Genomic DNA, 24,489 nt, shown 5'->3' on the forward strand with positions numbered 1-24,489 from the left:
GGTCTAGATCCAGGGGGAGGGAGAGAGGCAGACTATTGCTAATTGGCTTGTTGCTTCATTTACTAACAAGCCAATAAAGACAACTGGTCAGCTTTTGGCAGGTAGGACAATTTTCCAAGCCCAACGTCTCTATTTGTAAACAGAACAAACATGGCTCCTTGCAGAGCTCTCAAGTTCAGAGGTAGGTAGTGTTCATAGGGTGCTCCGGGCAGGATTCCTGAATTCCTGCCCTGAATTCCTGCCAGAGAAAGTAGAGCCCTGGTGAGAAAAAAAGTCAGCCCAGTGCAAAGGAAACTGGTTGGAAGGCCTGGGAACGAGGTGCTCATGGATATTCCTTAAGACCTGAAAACGACTCAAAGTTTCATAGAGATTGCTTTCCCACTTCTCTTCAATTGATCCGAGAATAATGTGGAGATCAAACTGCATTTGTAACCATGTCAGTGAAAATTACACATTCATACATTATCAGAATCTCTTCTGATATACACCAAATCTATAAGGCTCAATTCCTTCTTTAAGAAATTCTCAAAAGAAAAAAAGTCCTCACAGCTCTGAACTCATGCAGTTTTCAGTAACCTGGGAACAGAAAGAGAATTTCCTTCTTTACTGACTTGTAAACTCTTTTCAGTGTACTAGGTATCTTAGCCTGTTTTGTGCTGCTGTAACAGAATACCACAGACCGGGTAATTTATGAACAACGCAAGTTTATTGGCTCATGGTTCTGGAGGCTAGGAATTCCAAGATTGAGGGGTCACATCTAGTGAGAATCTTCTTTGCTGCACCACAACATGGTGGAAGGCATCGCATGGACAAGAGAGAGCATGAGATTGAACTTGCAGATTCCAGCCCTTTTATTAATGGGCATTAATCCATCCATGAGGGTGGAGTCCTTATGGCCTAATCACCTTCCTTCGGGCCCCACCTCCCAACACTGTTGCATTGGGGATTAAACTTCCAACACATGCTTTTTGAGGGACACATTCAAACCACAGCACTAGGATAAGACAGGGCCTCATCAATACCCACGGAAGAAAAGCAAATATAGGATATTGGTGAAGAACATTAGTCTGGGTTCAGATTACATCTGCCAGCTATGGCCCTCAGTGGCAGTGGGAATCTCTTGCTGTTCCTGAGCTTCAGTTTCCTGGTCTGTGAAATGGAATGACAGTGATACATCTGCCAAAGGTTTTGGTGAGGATTAGACGAGTGAATACATGCACAGCTAATATAAGTAAGGGCTTGGGCATGATGAACCATTATTGTTATGAGAAAATACGGGAGATTTATTTTGCACCCGAGTCTCTTTCTTGGAAACAGAGAATTTTCAGGTTAAAGGAAGGGGCAGGGAGTTATCTGGAGTCCTGGAAAAATGTACTCATGATGTTCAATGCTGCCTCATGACCAAGGTCACCTGCAGTCCTAGGAATCACTCACTACGCATGATAAAGCATACTCACCACCCAACCCAAGCTACCTGGTATTCTTTGCCAATCCATTGCTTGAATCTCTCCTTGCTCTAAACTGTTTTGTTCTCTCTCCTCTTCATTGCTACATTAACCAGGTATAAGGGCAGAGGTGCTAGCAGCTGCCCTCCACCTCTTCTCCATCACCACACGGAGACGTAGGGGAATCTGGGGTCTGCTGGCTCCCACGTGCCCATGGTGAACCCCTTCTGTATGTCCCTCCCTTCTTCCCTTTGCTCTTTTTTGTTTTGAGTTGGAGTCTCACTCTGTCACCCAGACTGGAGTGCAGTGGCCGCTCCCGGCCACCGCAGCCTCGACCTGCTGGGCTCCGGTGATCCTTCCGCCTCAGCCTTCCGAGTAGCCGGAATTACAGGCGCGCGCTACCATGCCTAGCTAATTTTTTTTGTTTATTGTAGAGATTAGGTCTCCCCTGCCCAGGCGGGTCTCGAACCCACGGGCTCAGGCAATCCACTCACCTCAGCCTCCCAAGGCGCAGGATTACAGGCTGAGCCACCAAGCCCGGCTCTCCCTTTGCTCTTTACTGCTTTCTTCCCACTAACTTCTTTGTCTTTGAATTCCCACTGCACTATCAATCCTACACTGTTCGGTGATGACATTTAGACTTAATTTTCCCCCCTAATTGTTCCATAAATATATCTTTTCTTCTAGTAAAGTTCTAAACTCAAGGGCAAGAACCGTGCCTCATACTTTTTCATAACGTCTGTGGGGCTCAGCTTACATTGTGCATTTTTCACAAGCACTTGTTAGTTTGGTCTGTCTGCTTGGTAGCAGCATGCAAATATTTGCACACTCTTGGCCATGAATCCCTGATATCAAGTAAATGCTATCCTGGATGGGTTATCTGGTGGGGCCTGAGAAGCAAATTCAGACACCTATATGTTGCTCCTAACAGTTCTTTAAAATATGTATAATAAAAAAATAGTCAGGCATGGCGGCTCATGCCTGTAATCTCAGCACTTTGGGAGGCCAAGGTGAGAGGACTGCCTGAGTCCAGGGGTTCGAGATAAGCCTGGGCAACTTGGAGAGACCTTGCCTCTACAATTAAAAAAAAAATAGCTAGGTGTGGTGGGGTACACCTATAGTTCCAGTTACTTGGAAAGTTGAAGCAGAAGGATCACCTGGGCCTAGCAGGTTGAGAATGTGATTGCTGTGAGCATGCCACTGCACTCCAGCATGGGCAACAGAGTGAGATTCCTACTCAAAAAAATAAAAATAAAAATAAGTTAAGAAAAAGGAGTTCGCTAGGCTCAGTAGCTCAGCCTGTAATCCCAGCAATCCCTCCCACCTTGGGAGGCCGAGGTGAGTGGATTGCCTGAGCCTGCGGGTTCGAGACCCGCCAGGGCAATTTGGTGAGACCTCATCTCTACAATAAATCAAAAAATCAGCTGGGCGTGGTAGCGCATGCCTGTAATTCCGGCAACTTGGAAGGCTGAGGCAGAAGGATCGCCAGAGCCCAGCAGGTCGAGGCTGCAGTGGCCGGGAGCGTGCCATTGCACTCCAGTCTGGGTGACAGAGTGAGACTCCAACTCAAAAAAAAAGAAAAAGGAGTTCTTTATTTAGAGATCTAGACACCAGAGGATATTAAAAAAAGAAATTTGCACTTTCTTCTAATTCCACTCCCTGGTCAAGAAAGCTGTACCCATAGTTTGATGTAGATACTTCTTCTTTTTTTTTTTTTCTTTTCAGTCGGGGTCCCAGGCTGGAGTGCAGTAGCATAAGGATCTTGATTCATGGCAGCCTGGATCTCCTGGGCTCAGGCAATTCTTCCGCCTCAGTCTTCTGAATAGCTGGGACTACAGGGTGTGCCACCACATCAGGCTAATTTTTTGATTTTTTTTTTTTTTTTTGTAGAGATGAGGTTTTGCTATGTTGCCCAGGCTGGTCCCAAACTCCTAGGCTCAAGCAATCCACCCTCCTCGACCTCCCAAAGTTCTGGGATGACAGGTGTGAACCACCGCATCTAGACTGATGTAGATACTTCTAGATCGCATTGTCCATTATGGTAGCCATTAGCTTCATGTGGTTACTGAGCATTTAAAATGTGGCTAGCAATAATGCACTGTAAATGGAAAATACACACTATATTTTTGGGGATTTAGTAGGAGAAGAGAGTGCAAAATACCTCACTAATAGTTTTTATATTGGCCAGGTGCAGTGGCTCATGCCTAAAATCCCAGCACTTTGGGAGGCTGAGGTGAGAGGATTGCCTGAGCCCAGGGTTCAAGACCAGACTGGGCAACTTGCAAGACCTCATCTCTACAAAAAAATCAAAAAATTAGCCAGGCGTTGTGGCACGTGCCTGTAGTTCCAACTACTTGGAAGGTTGAGGCAGAAGGATCATCTGAGCTCAGAAGGTCGAGGATGCAGTAGCTGGGAGTGTGCCACTGCTCTCCAGCCTGGGTAATAGAGTGAGACTCCGACTCAAAAAAACATTTTTTTGATATTAATTATATGTTAAAATAATACTATTTTGATATATTGGGTTAAATAAAATACATTATTAAAATTAACTTATCCTTTTGTTTTATCTTTTTAATGTGGCAACTAAAAATTAAAAATTGCATATTGACTCACATTATATTTCTATTGTAGAATAATGTTCTGGCCTTTTTCTATGCATATACAAACCCACATAAATGCCCAAACACATATAGACATAATTATTAATGAAAGTATGGGGATATATTCTGTTGTTTGCTTTCTTCATTCAGCTGTACCCTGTGGAAATATTTTATTAGAATATTTAGAGCTACCTCATTTTAAAAAATGGTCATAATATTCTGCTGTAGAGATTTATCATTGTTTACGTAATTAAGTCCCTATTGATGGAACTTTGGGTTGTTTCCAGTGTTTTCTTTTATAGGCAATGCTGTCATGTTGGAGCATCTGTGCATAAATATTGTTAAACACTTCACTAGTATTTCACAAATGAGATTATTAATTCAGTAAGTACATACGCTGTAAATTGTGGTAGATTAGGCAAACTTTTAACATTTTGAGGGTCAGGGGCCCTCTGGAGCGTCTGAGGAAGTCTATGGACCCTTCCAGGAGACAGCACACAGACAAGCATCCACACAGGGCTTCATAGTGTCAGGAATTAAGGGTCCCCTGAAAGCAAAGCGAAGAAGATCTTTTCTAGAGAAATATTTCACCACAAATTCAGCTTCTGAGTGTTCTGATTATTGGGTAGAAAGAAGAGACAGTCGTACATAGCAGTTAAGACCCTGCACCTGGCATTTGCCAGCTTTGGGTTCAAGTTCCCACTTTGCCACATATGATCTCTGTAACCACAGGAGCATACCTGAAACTCACCAAGCCTCCGCTTCCTTCTCGGGGCAATGGAGACATAACAACTACCTCGTGGGACTTGGCACATAGCAGGTACTTAGTAAATACTGCTTCTTTTTTGGCACTTCTGTGGAATTTTTTTAACAGTATCTTTGTTTCCCTGATAGAGTTAACAGGTTGCCTTCAGTACTCAGCTAATGATCAGAGATTGACCTGGGCAGGATTCACAAATGGGGACATTGGAAGAGTCAACTGATATCTCTTTAGAGTTAACTGAAACATTTGGAGTCTCTTCTTCACACAAAACTATTATTTTGAAGCAGCTGCCCAAACAGGAATTTTAAACAGTAGTCAACTCCTACTATGACTTCTGTTCCAATATTGTTGTTCCAATTGGATGATTTTCACCTAAATTGTAAAAGCTAAAGATTTCTTACTCCTTTAAAGGGTCTTTGGGTCCCTATTTATAAAGTCACTACTTCTATTTGTTCCCTGAGTGTTCATCTTACCATCTCTTCTTTCCACCCACAACACGTGGACTGTTCTGAGAGCCAGAGAAACATCACATCTTTCTTCTGCATTCCCTCACAGCATTTGGTGCAGTGCTGGTTATAGAATGTGTATTTTAGGGCTAGGCGCGGTGGCTCACGCCTGTAATACCAGCACTTTGGGAGGCGGAGGTGAGAGGACTGCCTGATCCCATGGGTTTGAGAGCAGCCTGAGCAACTTGGCGAGACCTTGTCTCTACAAGAAATCAAAAAATTAGCTGGGTGTGGTGGCATACGCCTGTAGTTCCAGCTACTTGGAAGGTTAAAGCAGAAGGATTGCCTGAGAGCAGCAGGTTGAGGCTGCAGTGGCTGTGAGTGTGCCACTGCACTCTAGCCCGGGCGACAGAGTGATACTCTGACTCAAAAAAATAAGCAAATAAAATAAATTATAATAAAATAGAATGACTCGTAACACAGCTTGTTGAGTGACTGTTTACACTGAGGCTAATAACACCCTGGAAAGCCATGTGAATGCACAGGGTTCTTCATGTGCCGGCTACCTACAGAAGTAGACTTTGCCTGAGGGTAAACACCATGGACAAAACAGGCAGTGCCTTTCCTAGGGGAAAACCGAAAAACTGCAATTGGAGGCTAAAATAAGATTCTGATTTTTGCTTTTTGAACAACCTTGTCAGAAGTAACAAAAGCCTAAAAAGTGAGTTTGTCACTTAATTTATTTATTCTCAGAATATATAAGAAATGATTTTCTACTGGTGTTTTGTGAAAACCAAGGGGAACCCCGTAGTGATCATTCAAGGACTCACAGATTGACAAGGACGTCTCTACAATCTGCCCACTTTGTTTTTGCTGTAAGTACAACTTAATTGTAAGTTTATGGACTTTCTGGGTGATATGGCTATACAGCAATAATAATAATAAAAAACAACCAAAATTCTTAAGGGAAATGCCAAGAAACAAAGAGCTGAGGGTGAGGGATAGGGGCAGAAGTTTACCTGACAGCACTTAACCCAGTCCGCGTGTCCTCAGAGGACACAGAAACCAGTTATAAATGACGATGGCAGGGATTAAGGTGTCTAATCAGCCTGGCAGAACAACACTTTATTATAGTAAAACAAATTCTCTTACACAATAGTTTAAATGTATTGTGTTCTGTTTTCAATATGGTTATGATATCTTCCAGTATAAAATTTTTGATTGCTCATTCAGCTGATCTTAATCCTTTCATTCTTTGGAACGCTTTATTTTATTTTTATTTTTTTTGAGTCGGAGTCTCTGTCGCCCAGACGGGAGTGCAGGAGCCGCTCCCGGCCACCGCAGCCTCGACCTGCTGGGCTCTGGCGATCCTTCCGCCTCAGCCTTCCAAGTAGCTGGAACTACAGGCATGCACCACCACGCCCGGCTGATTTTTTGATTTATTGTAGAGATGAGGTCTCGCTGCCCAGATGAGGTCTCGCTGCCCAGGCGGGTCTCGAACCCGCGGGCTCAGGCAATCCACTCACCTCAGCCTCCCAAAGGCATGGGATTACAGGCTGAGCCACCGAGCCCGGCTTGGAACTCTTTCTTATTAGACAAAGGGAATGTTTATGTCAGAAACTACAAATAACTCTATCAGTATCGTCATCCATCCATCCATCCATTCATCCATGGATCCAATATTAGTTTCATGCAAGCTATTGAAAAAAGGAAGAGTGAAACAATATTGCTTCACTGCCCTTAAGGAACTGAGTTCAAAAGAAAAAACAGACAAGAAATAAATGCCAGTAGAGGGAGGTAAGCAATACGATGGAAGAAGTGCGGCATCCAAAGGGGATTTCAACTCAGACAGTCTCTTTTCTTCCTCCTTCTCTGCTCTTTTATTCTCCTTATGTATTTCTGAGATTTCAGTTTGGTAGTGGTGGAGGAGGAAGGGCATCAGGTAAAACCATGCCCATATAAGACAGAGAAGGGCAGAACAAGGCATGTGCCAGGGAGTCTTGCTCTAGGAACTGAAGGGGAGACAACACCTCGGACAGGGAGCAAGTGAGAGGACTTTCCAAAGAGGTGGCCTTCAAAGAGAGCCTCAACAACTGGGGACAGGGATTCGACAGACTAATTTGTGGTGCAGTGAAGAGGCTGGATAAACAGCTAAAGGGTTAAGAGAAAACATAAGGCACTGGGAAGTACTTTGAATTCTGGTTCCTCTTTGCTGTTAACTCCCATGTGCAAAATGTCAACCCTAAAAATGCACTTAGGACTTAAATGTCTCCTAACTGAGACACTGGTCTACACAGGCTCTTTTCTTTTTGTGTGCCATCCCGAGTAATTCCGCTCGGACCTTGTGGTGCACTGGCTTCAGGGGCAGCCTCATGACTGAGGCCTGACCAGAGTATTCGTTATATAGCAATTACTCAGAGATGCATATAGGACCCAAGGTAAGCTAATTGGAGTCTCTCTGGCAGAGCTGTCATGGAAAACACCCTCCACTTCTCTAATAAGAGCTTGAAGAATGATGTAGGCTTTAGCTGCCAGTATCTTGCTCCTGGAGAGAACTTGCCTGGAATGAAGAAAGCAACACCGGCGGAGCTGAGAGACAGGAAGACACAGAATCTAGGTGACTGAGCTCCAGAATCCTGTGGTACCTAGGTCCTTCCAATTCCAATGAAACGGTTCACCTCCCCACCTCCCTTTTTCTCTTTCTCTCTCGCTTTTTTGCTTAGCCAGCTCAAGGAGACATTTTGCAAACTACAACTGAAAATGTTCTCATGCTCAGAGCAGGAAAGCTGCATCGACACAAATGAAATCATTTTCCTGGATAAGCCAGTCTAATCAGTATTAATGAAATAACAGCTAACATCTGCCTTAATCAACTTTTCTTTCTTGCTGAATTGATGGCCTCAATCCACTACTTTATTTTATTTATTTTTTTTGTTTTCTGTTATTTTTTTTATTTTGAGTTGGAGTCTCACTCTGTCGCCCAGACTAGAGTGCAGTGGCCGGAGACCGCAGCCTCGATCTGCTGGGCTCCGGCGATCTTTCCACCTCAGCCTTCCAAGTAGTTGGAGCTACAGACGTGCACTACCATGCCTGGCTAATTTCTGATTTATTGTAGAGATGAGGTCTCACCAAGTTGCCCAGGCGGGTCTCGAACCCGCGGACTCAGGCAATCTACTCACCTCAGCCTCCCAAATGCGTGGGATTACAGGCTGAGCCACCGAGCCTGGCTTCTGTTTGTTTTTTTTTTAATCCACTACTTTAGTTAAAACAATAAAGTCACTGTGGTTACAGTACATGACCAGGTGGCTTCCCAGACTTCTATATTTTAGATCAAAGCTATGAAAATCCTTTTAACCACTATTCACCATGATTACGTCCTGTATTTTAGGCATCTGAGTCCTTTCATTCCAAAGAATCCTGAAATAGTTTCCTATCTGTATCCAGAATCCTCTGAGTGTTAGTTACTTTCTCCATATCTGAAATGCTATCTCTCTTCTCTGCTCTCTTCCTCTGCTTAGGCCAGAAAGAGGCAGTGGTTCTCAGAGAAGTGTCAAAGAATGTATCTTCCTGAGAAATGAGAAAGTTCTAATGAGTCACCACATTCTTATTTCTATTACCAAATAAGGGAGATTGTCATAAGTGACAACTAAAAATGACCCTCTCGGGATTTTTCCCCATTATAAACTCTTTAGAATTGACATGAGGGAAAAAAAATGAGGCTGAATGCAAGAAGGCAGCAGCTCCTAAAAAAATCCCACTGTCTTCAAGAATGTTATCAATTTTCCCTTCTTCATTTTATCTCCATGGGCAACTTTGCAAGAGTCAAGGCTGGGTGGCGCTCACTGTAGGAGGATGTGTTAGCAAAACTAATTTCAGCATATGTATAAAAATTTCCATCAGTGGCTTGCTGCTATCAAATATCACACTACCTGTGAAAGCTCTTTGAAGAATTGCATTTGAACTTCCTGCCTTGTTTTTCAATGAAACCGAGATCAGTATTCACCAGCTGCTTTGCCTACTGGGTTCTTTTGGATCCCAGTTTTGACCCTGCTAATGTATCTTTAAGTGCCAACAGCAATTTTACATCCTGTTAATATTCTTCCTAGATAAGAATCTCATTTTTCTATCTCAGTATACTTTCACTGGTAAAATGCCAGGCTTCCATTTTTCAGAAACATGGTATCCCCTTTTCTCCCCACAAAAAGAAGTTAAACACAAGTGACATAGGTAAGCCTGTTCATTTTAAACAAAAGTTCAGAGCACAAGTATTTTAGACATTAGGAAACTAGAAGGCACAGCACTTTAATTCTATCTTGGTTTTGTCAGTATTAGACACAAAGGAGTCTTAGAACTTAGAATCAGGCCTATTTGATTATTTAGTCCATCATGTGTTTACTGAGTGCCAGACATTGAACTAGGTAATTTTTTAAAAATTAGGTAGTGCTTACTTTTTTCCTGAAAGCTGTAATTAAATTAAATGCATGATATATCTTACATCAATGGCACAATAGGAAAGAAAGGGAAAAGAAATTCAGGGGTAGTTTCTATGCAACATGGTATAACAGTGGTTAAGAAAAGAGTTGAATAGTCTGAATTTAAATCGTAGCTCTTCATTAGCTGGGTATTTTTGAGCAATTTTCTAACTTCCTAAGCCTCATGAACTAGGTGATGTTAAAAGAGAATTTCTTTCTTGTTTTTTTTTTAATTTTTAATTTTTTTTTTGAGTTGGAGTCTCACTCAGGCTGGAGTGCAGTGGCATGCTCACAGCTACCGCAGCCTCGACCTGCTGGGCTCAGACGATCCTTCTGCTTCAGCCTTTCACGTAGCTGGAACTATAGGCACGTACCACCACATCCAGCTAATTTTTTGACTTAATATAGAGATGAGGTCTCGCCGTTTTGCCCAGACTGGTCTCGAACCCCTGGGCTCATCCTCTTGCCTCCGTCACCCAGAGTGTTGGGATTACAGGCGTGAGCCGCTGTGCCCAGCGAGACTCTCCCTCTTTTCTGGGTGTTGGAGCTGGAACTACGTGGGTCGGAGCTATCCGCTACCATATTTTTTGCAGCATGCATTCTCTAGAATGTCCTGCATCGGGACCCCCTTTCTTTTCGGGGAACTCACCCACCTTATGAGTTTTGATGGTGGCAGAGCCTGCCTCAAAACTGAGAAGCTGAAAATGCCAGCTTTATCAGGGTTGTTTTCAGCCCAGGATCTAGGCTTTTTCAGTTAGATGTACCTGACTTGGATTTTGAATTGGGAGTTAGTGACCCAAAGAGAGAACCCGGGAAGGCTCTTCTCCACTCTGTGTGACAGTGGTGGAGGCTAAAGCAGGTTGGCCTCTGACCACAGCAGTAGGAGCAGGGCCAAGGCAGACCTGGAAGTCAGCACTTGGCCATTTGGGGCATTGTTCCTGCAAGGAGGCTGCAAATTAGTTTTTCCGCCCTCCCAGAAGTTCTGTTAGCAACTTAATATCCTTTTTGTTAATCCGGCCTCTGCTTAGATTATTATTATTATCATTATTTTTTGCAGTGGATTCTACTGTTTGCAACTAACAACTTTGAGGGGTCTATATCATGGAGAATGCTGCTTTTAAACAGAGCAAAGGAGGCCAGCACAAAGAAGTGAGGTCATGGCAGGGGAGCGCTGCCTGCCAGGAATGTCTGGGTCCTTCCAGGCCTCAGGGCCAGCTCTAGCTCCGAACATCCATCCTGTGCACTAGCAAGTTCCCGCTTTCTGGCACTTGCAAACACAAGAGTTCTGTCAAACACCAGTGAAAACAAATTAATACTGTGGATCAGGAGTCTCAAAAATGCTCTTCCCCTTTGACCCGGTAATCATTTTTTTATTCTCTGGAAATAATTTAAAATGTCAAAATACAAGAACACAATAGTTGATGGGATTGGACAACAGCTTGCATAAAAAGCGTTTCTGGAGAGCAAAGTCCATGAAGCTGGAAGTACCTGCTGCTGACCCCGGCTCACCTCTGCCATCCCTTTCTAGGACAGTTTGAAGATGTTTTCGTTACTGCCTGAGTTTTATTACTTCTCTATATAGCTTGATTCTGGCTGTCTCTCTGGAGTCTTTGGAAACTGCCTTTTGAGGCTCTCAATTGGTGTCAACTATCATGCCACGTAAATGCTTATTTGCTTTTCAGACTCAATGGCAGGTGAGTGCCAGAGGTCTGAGGGTGCCCTGGGCAGGCCACGTTGCAAAACTCCACATATAATCTGGACGTGTGCGTGTTTCTCATGGGTCCTTTATGCAGCAGGCTGGCCTTGAGGCCTCTGACCGGAGCCCAGCAAACTCATGACAGTGGCTGGGCAAGATTCAAGCAGTTTGGTAAAATACAAAGTGCGTGGACTGAGAGTGAGGAAACTGGAGCCTGGCCTTGGGTCTGTTCCCTGGCAAACTGGGTGTCCTTGGAAAGTTCTATTTTTTTTTTTTTTTTTTGTTAAGCCTCGCATACCATGTTAATATGGGTAGACGTTGGACCAGGTGCTTTTTAGGGCCCTTCAGCTCTCAGCACCTGTGTTTTACGATTCCTTCTAAGGTGGCATTTTAAAGAAAACCAGTGATAAACTTGGCTTAGGAGTACTTTTGAGGCGATACCCAATCCAGACCAGGTCCCAGGCAGGGTCATAGGGGGAAGGTGCTTGCATGAGTTCCCTGGGGAAGGAAAACTGGTCCCCGAGTCCTTTGAGTTGAGTCTCCCGAATCAGCTGTCATGAAAGGGAGCCTGACTTGCCCCGATCCTCCTCCCAGCTGGAGGCACCCAGCGAGGAGGTCTGAATGCTTCTGGGACCACCTAGTGATTCAGCCTTACAGGGTTTCCTTTAACTGTGGGAACAACCATGTGAAGTCAGTGTTATGCCTTTACAGAGGAGGAAACCGAGGCTCCAAGAGTCCTAGTGAAAGCCAGCAGGTGAGGAGACGGATTAAACACAGGTCTTCCGGTGTTCTGCCTGTGATGTTCCCTCTGCGGAGCACCATTCTACGAGAGAACACTGCTGAAGCGAGCGGTGCGACGCACATTCGGGGAGGGTGATGTGAGGCAGACCCCCACCGCCCCACCCCCAGTTTTAAGGTTACAATACAGACTCCAGAGCAGCAGCTTTGGCAAATCTAGCTCTGTCTCTTGCCCTCTGCGTGACCTTGAGCAAGTCCATCTTTCTGAGCCTTAGTTCCTTACCTGTGAAATGGGAATGGAGATCATAGCCCCTGCCTCACACCGAGGCTGCAAGAGTTAAACACAAGGGCTTAGTATGCCGAGTTTTGGGTCAGGCTAGTGATACGGAAAGGGCCCGATCTGTAGCAAGTTCTGCTTCCACTTCCACATTTGCTCTTAAATTCATCCACTTGTCTCCACCACTGTTGCTGTCTTAGTCCAGGCTACCCATCCAGAAGACCAAAACTGGTCTTCAACTTCCATTCTTATCCCCAGAAGTTCATTTTCCACATTGCTGAAGTGACATTTTGAACTGAAAACCAGGCCAGGCTGCTCCCTGCTTTAACCTCTCATTGCATCTGGGACCCAAGAAGCCAGGGTCACCTCCCTTTGCGGCTCATCTTGTGCCGTTCACCTCAGTGCTCAGAACCCTCTGCCACGGGTCTCCACTCAGTTTCCAGAACTCAGATCTTGCCAGGTTCTTGCTGCCCATGGGGAGCAGGCTTGAGATGCTCTCCCTAGCTGGAGCTCACCTCCCCTCACAGGGCTGCCCTCCTCCCACCCTCTGGGTATTCGCATAAGCGCCTCCTGCACAGAGAGAGGCCTTCGATCACCCTCATCACAGACCTTCCCTCAGCCTTCATTTCCTGCCCTTGTCTACAGTTTGTTTACACAGCAGACGCTTATCAGAATTGGCGATTATTTTGGTTATTTTGTGTGTGCGTGATGCTATTGGAGCTCTACCCACATTTCTCCAGAGCCCTTTACCACCTCTTTGCAACTCAGCTCACTCCCTGTAGTCAGCACCTGCAGTTTTGGTGGGCGCCTTCTCTAGAGCTCCTAGAACCCACTTTGTCCCTGGGGGCGGCTGTTAACCAATGACTCACAGGCATGGGGGTGTAACTACCCCAGATCTCTCACCTTTTGGTCAGCAGAAGTTGGGGGTCTGGGCCTTACGCCATTCTCCAGAGTTTCTCCAAAGGATTAGGCATCAGTGGCTTACTGTGGGAGCTGGCTTCATGACGCATCTTTGCTGGCCCTTCTCTCCCCTACACAACACCCCCACTCCCCTGCCAATGTCCTCACACCTCCCAAATAATCTACAAGCACTCATTCCTCATGGTCTGCCTCCAGGGGAACCCAACCAAGACGATGGACTTTTTTGTTCTTTTGATCTATCCCAGGGGAGCGTACATTTACCTTTATCTTGCTCATGGTTCAGTCCTAGTGCCTAGTGTAGGTTTGGTGTACGGTGAGCACTCAGTACATACATGTGTAATGAGTGATAACTAGTGGTTATTATTGAAATGTAAAATTTTTTACTTTCACCGAGTTTAGTTTACACCAGTGGCCTACCACACACCCATAGAATGTAAAATGTGCTTTCTAAAACTTAGAGCAAAAAAGAAGATTTTTTTTTTTTTGGTCTACTGTGCTTTTCTTTTTTGAGTTGAGTTTCACTCTGTCGCCCAGACTGGAGTACAGTGGCACGCTCCTGGCCACCACAGCCTCAACCTGCTAGGCTCAGATGATCCTCCCGCTTCAGCCTTCCAAGTAGCACTACCACGCCCGGCTAATTTTTGTGTTTTTTTTGAGTTGGAGTCTCACTCTGTCGCCCAGACTGCAGTGCAGTGGCTGCTCTTGGCCACCGCAGCCTCGACCTGCTGGGCTCTGGCGATCCTTCCGCCTCAGCCTTCCAAGTAGCCGGAATTACAGGCATGCGCGACCACGCCCAGCTGATTTTTTGATTTATTGTAGAGATGAGGTCTTGCTGCCCAGGTGGTCTCAAACCCACGGGCTCAGGCAATCCACTCACCTCAGCCTCCCAAAGGCACGGGATTACAGGCTGAGCCACCGAGCCCGGCTAATTTTTTTTTTTTATTTACTATAGAATTGAGGTCTTGCCAAGTTTCCTAGGTGGGTCTCGAACCCGCGGGCTCAGGGAATCCACTCGCCTGGCCTCCCAAAGTGCTATTCCTCTACCTTGGCTCCTATGTTAGGATACTTGACACCAGTTCACTGGGCAGACTAAGTAAAGTACTTGAGCCTAGAGAAAATAAAATGGAAAATCGGATATGAAAATAAGATGTGCTCTCTTGCTTCCTTTCTCTGCCATCATGGTGGTGTGCACAGTGAACTCCGTTGCTCACCATGTCTTCTCACAAGACTTTCAGGATCAAGCGACTCCTGGCCAAGAAACAGAAGCAAAATTGTCCCATTCCCCAGTGGATTTGGATGAAAACTGGTAATAAAATCTGGTATAACTCCAAGAGGAGACATTGGGGAAGAACCAAGCCGGGTCTATAAGGAATTGCACATGAGATGGCACACATGTTTATGCTTCATCATGGTCACCATCAATGTACCATTATCAAGTTGAAACGCTCCACAATTGGAAAATTGACATGTTTAATTGGGATGTAATTTTTTGTTTAAGTACTCTGCACTAATGGGCTAGCTCAGTAATAAATATGAAAACTTTTGTCTAAAAAAAGAAAGAAAGAAAGAAAAAAAGATGCAACCCTCCGGAGATGCCTTCAGAGGGCTGTGGGTGCCCATGGAAGAGTAGGCAGGGGCGTCTTGTGCGGTTCACTTTCAGAAAGACTTTCCTGACGCTGCTGTCTAGAGGTAGACCAGACTGTGTTCAGGCACCGGAAACTCCCCACACTGGATATCTGAATGGACTTGCTGTGTGGGCCTGTCTGTGGGAAGGCCAAGCGGGGACTGAAACGGGAGAGGTGGCTGGCTGACTTGGAAGACCCTCGGGATGCCTCTCAGATGTAAGATTCTAGAATGCAGAGGAATGAGAAGACTCGCTTAGTCCCTGAACATGGGGTTGGTGCTGTGTAGCTTGGGAGTGCCAAGATTTCAAGTGACTTGGTAGCATGACTCGAGAGACATTTACTAATGCCATGTTAAATAAAAAGATGCGTGTTCTGCCATCATTGCATGAGAAAGGCAGGGCTCCCGGGCTGCAAATGAGCCAGCACAGTGTGGGGGTTGGGAGTGTGGGTTCAAGAGCAGTCTACACAGTGAGAACTCCTGGGCCCATTTCCTTATCTGTAAAAGAGGGCTGCTCTGTGGATTAAACAAACTTTTCCAGAGAAAGCATTTAGCACAGGCCCTTGAAGACCGTGAGGACTCAAAAATACTGGCTATCTTTTCTGGAAGGTTTTATGTAAACATTTTTCTTTAAAACCATAAATTCAAATACTTCTGCATCTCCTGCATACCTTGTAAAACATCAAGAGGAAAAACTTTAGCTGGGCTAGGTGGCTCAGCCTGTAATCCCGCACCTTTGGGAGGCTGAGGTGAGCGGATTGCCTGAGCCTGCGGGTTCGAGACCCACCTGGGCAGGCGAGACCTCATCTCTACAACAAATCAAAAAAATTAGCCAGGTGTGGTAGCGTGCGCCTGTAGTTCCAGCTACTTGGACGGCTGAAGTGGAAGGATTGCCGGAGCCCAGTGGGTTGAGGCTGCGGTGGCGGGAGCGGCCACTGCACTCCAGTCTGGGGCGACAGTGAGACTCCAACTCAAAAAAAAAAAGGAGGAAAAACTTTAAATGTGGATGCTGGAATCTTGAGACTGAGAATTTAGGGCTTGTACCATAACCGTAGTAATTGCAATGACTTATTAAGCACTCAGACACATTTCATGTTACATGGTTGGTTTTCAGCTAGGACAGGATTGGAAGCTGAGGTTCCTGGACTTCAGGCTCTATTTTCCCCACCTACAGGGGACCATTTTGATGACAGGTTCTTCCAGGCCTAGGACATAAATGTTTTGTCCTGCCTCTGTTTACATTTCAGGAAGAGCAGGTCAGTTCTGGACCAAAGCTGGTCCTATCTCTTGATAAAACATCCCTCCCTTGCACATTTGACTTCTGACCGGCTTCCTCCCTCGTCTCCCCCTCTTCCTCTGGGTTCTGTTTCCACGGTCCAGATCCCACCTGCACCTTTCCTGCCTTTTTCCTTCTCTGGCCTCCTCCGTTCTCTCACTCAGTCTCCCTCTCTATTCACCTCCACTCATTTTTACCACTTAAATCCCTACATTTCTGACTAAGCCGTCCCCAGTGAAGACACAGCCTATCACTAACATGGAATTGGATGGGCGACGGATGACATGCTTGGATGCTCATCAACAACAATAGAATGGTGATGTCAGTGCCAACAGTAACTAACCAGCAACAACAGCTAGTGCAGGACTCCATGAAACTCCAAGGGAACACCATACTGGTCTTGGTCACCTTGAATGGATAGAGCCCAGCCCTTGAATTCAGGTAGACCTGGTTCAAGTCCTGGCTCTGCCACTTCCTCACAATTTCATCATCTGTAAAATGAGGAAATACCACGGACCTCAGAGACTGCTGAGAGAATTAGAGAAAACCATGTATATTTTGCTCAGTCTTGGAACAAGGTATGAGCTACGTGATGGTGGTAGTTATTAATGTGATGATTAATAAGTGTATCTACCTCTTCTCTGCCTTCTTTGTTTCCTGGTTCCTCCCTCAAGCAATCAGAATAATCACTCCACTTGGTAAAGTTGGTTCCGTCCTCCAGGCCTTGGGAAAGAAACTGGAATGGAAGGGCTGGGCCTGGAGGCTCACGTCTGTCATTCCAGCACTTCTGGAGACCGAGATAGAGGACTGCTTAAGCTCAAGAGTTCAAGACTAGCCTAGGCAACAATAGCAAGATCTCATCTCTAAAAAAAAAAAAAAAAAAATTAGCCAGGTGTGGTGCCACGTGCCTGTAGTCCCAACTATTCAAGAGGCTGAGGGGGAAGGATCACCTGAGCCCAGGAGGTCAAAGCTGCAGGGAGCCATGATCATGCCACTGCACTCCAGCATGGGTCACAGAGTGAGATTCTGACTCAAAAATAATAATAATACATAAAATAGAATGTTGAAACCAGATTGGAGGAAGGTAGGCGACTCTGGACATGTCTCAGCCACAAAGTTTTGTGTTTGTGAGAAATTCTAGTGTTTCAAAAGCCTCAGAAAACAAAAAACAAAGCACAAAACAATGAGCAAAAACTGTAAATGCTTTTTCCAGTACAAAGAGAAGCAACAGGGGGAAGAGCAATGTTTTCTTCTTTCCTTTTAAATGCAGGCCCCTGGCCCTTCGCTCCTTTCTAGCATCTCTTCAGAGGAAGAGAGCATGACTCTCTTCTTCCATTCTTCTCTCCCTCCATTTCCTCTTTCCCCTGAGCATCGAACTGATTGATCTCCCTCGCCCATGAAAATTTAACTCAGGAAAAATCTGGGATCCAGATGACTTCTCCCGTGTCTCCAGAGTGCTTGGAAGGGGTATTTGCTCTCTACCATGCCTGTGAATTAAGCCAAGTCCCAGAGAGCATGCCTCCTTGCCTCTCTCATACCCAGGCAGCCCATTAACCTCACAGGCGAGCACCTTTCCTGAACACGGCCCTGCAGGGTTCTATTCCTGCTCTGTGCCCCATAATTCTGCTGCATCGCCTTGGCAACCAATTAAAATACTTTAATGTGTACAGCAATATCATTCCTAATTCTGCAGAAACCAGGGCAACCTGCTCGGGAGACTTCAGCATGCCAGGCTGTTGGTGTTCTCCGTGGTATCTGGCTCCATTCTGGTTTGACTTCTTTCTTCCCCTCCCAATTACCTCTGAATCCCCTGCAAGCACCTACGTGCCATTTCTAACACACCTGGCCTCAAATCAGGAAACACCCTTGGCAACAAGGCAGGGGCTGGAAGGGATCCTGGGGACGGCTGGTGTGCCTCCTTTCTCACCTTGGGGGGAAGATACCAGCCCTCTTCAGTCACCAGGATGGTGAATCTAACCGCGGGCACTTGCAATATGGTGAATGTTACTCCTCCAGCCATAAGAATGTCGTGATCGTGGACTGCATCTCAGGCGCCACACTAGGTGCAGAAAGGATGAGGTATCTCCTCGCAGTGGAGCTCATGGTCCAGCAGGAAAGAGACATGAGCAGATGGCACTGTGCAGACTACATGCTGTGCAGGATGCAGGGGAGCCCCGGGGACCTGGGAACTGAGAGGGAACATGAGGCCCACCTGCGGTTGGGGCTGACTCCCCAGAGCAACAGAGGCCACATCGAGACCTGAGGATGGGTGGCCATCAGCCAGAAGGGCAGTTTCCAGTCCTGGCCGTCTCTACGGCTGCAGTCGGCCGAGCCCTCCATGTGAGTGGTCTGCTTTAGATACATGGGGTTATGGGCCTGATTTCTCCCATCTCTAGGCTAATGTTTTCCTGTCAGCCTTTTAGGAAAGGGTGACAGTAAATGACCCAAGCTCTCTCGCCTCTGCTCTTGGCCCTCTCTGCATGCATGCCAATAGCGTCTGAAAGGCACATTTTCCAAAGCCAGCAGGTAGGCCATGAGGCCAGGCCTCCCAGCCCCTCTGTATGCCTCTCTGTGTTCTGGGGCTTGCATCCTCAGCATCAGCGGCTTCTGCTAAGGCCCAGATGACGAGGAGTCAGACCATCCTCATTTTTTGGAAGTGTGACCTCATCTTCCCCGGGTGCTCCCACAACTAGAAGGACACAAAATTGTGATCTGTAACCATATTCTCCTATTTTGTTCTATTAATATTAACACTTATAGAACACAAAGCCCTATATATAAAGTGGAGAGATCCATACTACCTGTCTCAGCGGGTTGTATGTAAAATAGGTAAGGATGCTTAGCCAGGGAGTGACATATAGTAAGTCCTCCAAAAATCCCCCATCTCATCCGTGCTCTCTTAACATGTTGTGAACACCTCTGCTTCGTGATTTATCACCGCATCGCAATTGTCAGCTCACATGGTTGTCTCTCCCACAAGATCCCCGACTCTTTGAGTATAAGCTCTTTGTTCTCCACTAGAGCCCAAGCAAAGGGTCTCACTTACCAAGGTGTCTTGTATGTGTCTGTGGAATCGATAAGACCTGGGAAATATGAATAGTAACAGTGCTTGACACTTCCTGTCACTGAGCTTACCACATGCCCGGCCCTGTGCTAAGAACGTTACAAGAATTATCTTGACCTACCCTCCAAACAATGCCATGATCTTTGTTGTCCCCATGTCTACAAAACAGGCATGACAGCACATAAAAAGACAAACCCACCTGCATGAGCACATGCAAGGGTGAACCTCACTGGGAGCTTACTTTGTACCAGTTAATTCCTCCCGATAACCAAGGAGATGAGCCTCCCTGTTCTCATTCCCATTTTCCAATGTAGAGCAATGATGCTCAGAGTCACTAAGTTCCTTGTCCAGAAGCATGTGACTCGCACACATGAATGGAAAGCTTTGTTCTGAGTCACAACGTTATCTCGTTTACTTATCTCTCAGAAGTCTAAGGTCAGCAGGAGCAGAAAATCGGAATACATATTTTAAAAATGATACTAGCTAGGTACAGCGGCTCACGCCTATAATCCCAGTACTTTGGGAGGTGGAGGCGAGAGGATTGCCTGAACTCAGGGATACGAGATCAGCCTGGGCAACATGGTGAGACCTCATCTCTACAATAAATCATAAAATTAGTTGGGCTTTGGTCATGCACACCTGTAGTTCCAGCTACTTGGAAGGTTGAGGCAGAATTGCCTGAGCCCAGCAGGTCAAAGCTGCGGTGGCTGTGAGCGTGCCACTGCACTCCAGTCTGGGCAACAGAATGAGGCTCTGACTCGAAAATAAATAAAATAAGCCAGGCTCAGTGGCTCAGCCTGTAATCCCAACACTTTGGGAGGCTGAGGTGGGTGAATTGCCTGAGCCTGCGGGTTTGAGACCCGTCTGGCCAATTTGGCAAGACCTCACCTCTACAATAAATCAAAAAATTAGCCGGGCATGGTAGTGTGCACCTGTAGTTCCAGCTACTTGGAAGGCTGAGGCAGAAGGATCGCCGGAGCCCAGCGGGTCGAGGCTGCGGTGGCCGGGAGCGGCCACTGCACTCCAGTCTGGGTGACAGAGTGAGACTCCAACTCAACCAAAAAAAAAAAAAAAACAGAAAAGAAATAAAATAAAAAATAAAACAATCCCAAAATACTTATTCCTCTTAGAAAGAATTCAAATATATGTGTGTGTGTGTGTGTGTATGTGTGTGTGTCTGTGTGTTATACTGGGGCAGTCAGAGTAGAGGATGAGGAGTTACTGTTTGATGGGCACAGAGTTTCAGTATGGGGTGATGGGAAAGTTCTGGAGATGGATGGTGGTGATGGCTGCACAACAGTGTGGATTTACTTAATGCCACTGAACTGCACACTGAGAAAGGGCTAAGATGATGGGTTTTAAGTTATGTATCTTTTACCACAATCAGAATTTAACTGTTGGAAAAAATAATGAAATTAGGGCGCTGGCAGCACGAGTACAGCCTAAGTACAGGTGCCACATTCCATTGTGAAAGGCTGCCTTCCCTCCATTCTGAAGGCCAGGTAGATTCAGTTCATTAACTCAGTGGCAAATTTTTTAGAGCCTCTTCCTGTCACTGGCATCCCTGTGACTGAGTGCCAGTTAACTCAAGATGAAGTGTCTATCCCCAGATCGAAGGAGTATATGAAATCTGTGGCGGAGGATGCAGGAGTTTAGACATACACCAAGTGCCATTTCTGTCCTCTCTGGGGTAGCAATTCGTGAGCTAAGTGATTTTGAACCTGGCCTGCTATGTTTTCCCGAGAGTGAAAAACCCAAAAAGGTATTTAATAAGGTGATTCACATCGAGTGTTTCTGCCACCACATGGCTTTATGCTTCATAGAGCGTGCAGCTCCTTCCCCAAATAGCTCCGTAATGGCTTAATTCATGAAGGGCTCATTTCTGCATCATGAGGAGTTATTCCTTGATTCCATGACGTCTGCCAGACATGAATGTGTTTATTTATTTACACTTCCATTCAAAAGGTATTTTGAGCTTCCTAATATGGGGTGTGGGCTGGGCGCTCTGAGTACAGTATTCGAGACAAGGAGAGATGCCTGTTCCCTTTGTGCTTGGAAGAGAGACCGGAGAAATGAAAGAGATCTGAGATGAACTCCATCACCCTCTGAGTCTTGGAGTCTGAGACCACTCAAGTCTCTGATGTGAACTTTCAAGACAGAGCCTGGCACACAGCAGGCACTAGGAACAGTTTGTTGAATGCTCTGGCTTCTTGGGGGGATCTGGAGCAGGCTGACACAGACCCACATTGCAGAAAACTGCTCCCGGGTACTGGACTAGTCTTTCCTGCCAGTATCTTTGCATTTGCTGTAGATGCTCTGACTGGTGTTCATTTGTGCTGGGGTTATCAGGTAACCTGACCATCTCAATGGGAAAGAATGGCTCTTTCTGCCAGGACATGGAGACGGTTACTCAGTTACCCAGTAAGCTCAGCTGCTTGGAGCAGAGATCTCTTGTTTGGTTGCACTGAATCCAAGTTGCTCTAGATGCAACTGATAGGCCACATGATGGCATGCAGCCAATCTGGCCTGGTGGCTGCTGGAGAGACTTTATGACAGAGAACACTTGACGTGTGCCTTCCTAGGGTATCTGGTCACCCTGCTACGAAGGCGAGTATCCAGTCCCTCTGTCTCTTCTCCATCTGTCTCCTTCTCCCTTTCCTCCAGCTCCCATTCCATTCAAGCTATCCTTTTCCTGTCCTACCTCTCCTGGACTCTCATATCCAGCACACACCCTGTCTTTTCATCCCTTGGCCAGATCCTTCCTGACCCTTAAAAATGCCTATTTTTTTCCCCTCAGAAATTTCTTTTTATCAACCAAGCTTCATTTCCTTCAAACTGGATCACCTGACATTTCTATATATCATTATTTCTTGAGTCTAAGACTACTTTGTCTTAATCAACTATATTGGGTTATAATTTACATGCAAAATCTACCCATTTTAGGTGTTCACTTAAATACACTTTAACCTATATACCACTGCATAAAACATTTCCATTATCTAAAAAATCACTGTAGTTTATGGTTTTGTCTTTTCCAGAATTTTTTGTAAATGGAATAAGACAATGAGTACTCTTTAGTCAGACACTTCTTTTTTCACATCTTAACATTTCTAAAATTGGATGCATCCTACAGTGAGTATCTAACATGGTAGTGTTTCTTTTTCCCCCTAAGAGCTATAACAAAACAAACAACACATCTTATGAGGATGTCTTCAAATCAGTATCGGTAGCCTACCTAGTTGGTCTACCAATGAGTCTGAGTAGGGTTTTATGCTGAGCAGGTGAGAATCTTTACTCTGCCTTGTAGGTTACCATGGTGCCTACAGTTGAAAACTGGTAGGAACTAAATAAATACTGCAGAGGGTGGTGATAGTGAGTTTCCAATAGTGTTCTAGAAATATCTTTTACACTGTGACTGAGCATATTAAATCTGAGGTAGCATTTCTCAAATTTTTGTTCCATGGACAATGAATATTACTAAGATACTAATAAAAGGGAGGAGAAGGGGGTGCCAAGGAGCCAACAGAATAGAAATTTGAGAAACATTTCTGACAACCTATTACTTACAGATTTACAATTTATTAGCATGCTGAAACTTCCTAAAAGTCCTGCTGCAAAGAAAAGAACATTCAGCTTCACTTTAATCTCAGGTTTGTCTGACGCTGGTGTTTTGTGGAGTATCCTTCAAGAGTTTAAAGAATACACCTTGTGAAGGACTGGTCTGAAGCATAAACATGAATACAAAGAATGAGAATGAGAGGGAGAGCTGGGAGTTGCCTGTGTCAGCTACTTGGAAGGCTTAAGCTGGAGGATGGCTTGAGCCCCAGGAGTTGGAGTTGGAGGCTGCAGGAGTTGGAGGCTGCAGGAGTTGGAGCCAGGATAGCACCACTGCACTACAGCCTGGGACAGAGCAAGATTTTGTCTCTTGGGGGAGGTGGGGTACAAAATTAAAAAAAAAAAAAAAAAGAATAAATCGAGTAAAGCTATACAGATTGAATATCTCTTATCCAAAATGCTTGGGACCAGAAGAGTTTCAGATTTTAGAATTTTTGTTTTTGGAATATTTACAAAATACGTAGTGGTTTGGCATCCCAAATTTGAAAATCTAGAATCCAAAACTCGAAATGCTTTCATGAGCACTTCCCTTGAGCACCGTGGCAGCCCTCAAAACGTTTTGGGTTTTGGATTTCAGCTTTTCAGATGAGGGGTGCTCCACCTATATTTGAGCAGTCCCAGTCAAGCCAGAGTGATGTGGAGACAGGTACCTTCCTCCTCTCCACAGTCTCATTATAGCATGAAGGGACACGTGGGCAGGCAATCTTTCCTAAGAGGAAGCGAAAACAACACAAAATCTGCCTTGGCTAATCCCTTAGGTAACATGCCCAGGGCAGATCATTGAGGTTCAGTGAGAAACTCTGTGCCCAACCCTCTGCTCAGTGCTCAGGCTTCCCAGTGGGGAGCCAGCTATGGTGTTTGTCCACTGTCTGCTAGGCAATTTTAATTGAAAAGAAAACGGAAGTAGGAAATAGCAATGACTGGCTTAGACAGGGAGGAGTCCACCTGCAGGAATTACCTGACAGCAAAGTTTTTCTCAGAAAGAGCATGGATCCCATACACAGAGATGAAAGGAAACCCAAATGGGCCAATTGAAATCAGGCAGAGACGGAAAGGAATGAATGTACAAGAACTCATGTTCCTTTTTTACAGTATTATTTTTAAAAACAGTAAAATTGACTTTTTTCTATTGGCATACATTCCTATGATTTGAACACATATGTAGACTTATTTACCTAGTACCACGCTCAGGATATAGGACAGCTCCATCACGCTGCCCCGTACAAGTCAGAGCCCCCAGACTCCACCTCTGGCCACCAGGCACCTGATTTCCATAACTATAGTTTTGTCTTTCTGAGAACTCCCTTTCCTTTGTGATCCCCTTTGCTTAATTTTTTAATGGGGACCTGCCGGTGTGTGTGCAAAGATCTCCAATGCCAGCATGCTCTCTCCTCAACTGTTTCTCTTTTGTTCTTTACTGACGCTAACATTTATTAGCACCGATTACATACCAGGCACTTGGCTAAACTCTTTGCATACAGCATCTCATTTTAATCTCACAATAGCCTTATAATATACGTACATCATTATTATCTCCATTATACAAATATGGA

The 24,489-nt window shown here is 45.3% G+C and overlaps 1 protein-coding gene and 1 pseudogene across 2 annotated transcripts in view; one reads left to right on the forward strand and one right to left on the reverse strand.

Moving 5' to 3' along the window:
• SH3RF2 (SH3 domain containing ring finger 2) overlaps nucleotides 1–24,489 on the reverse strand; it is a 117,625-nt gene that overhangs the window by 87,692 nt on the left and 5,444 nt on the right. The window lies entirely within an intron of this gene.
• LOC110594789 lies at nucleotides 14,559–14,824 on the forward strand (annotated as a pseudogene). Its single transcript, XR_002481460.1, has one exon. The product of XR_002481460.1 is annotated as a 60S ribosomal protein L39 pseudogene (transcript).

The sequence above is a fragment of the Carlito syrichta genome, unplaced genomic scaffold, assembly GCF_000164805.1.
Source record: "Carlito syrichta isolate Samal-C Ts95f unplaced genomic scaffold, Tarsius_syrichta-2.0.1 Scaffold59884, whole genome shotgun sequence".
NCBI classification, from domain to species: Eukaryota; Metazoa; Chordata; class Mammalia; order Primates; family Tarsiidae; genus Carlito; species Carlito syrichta.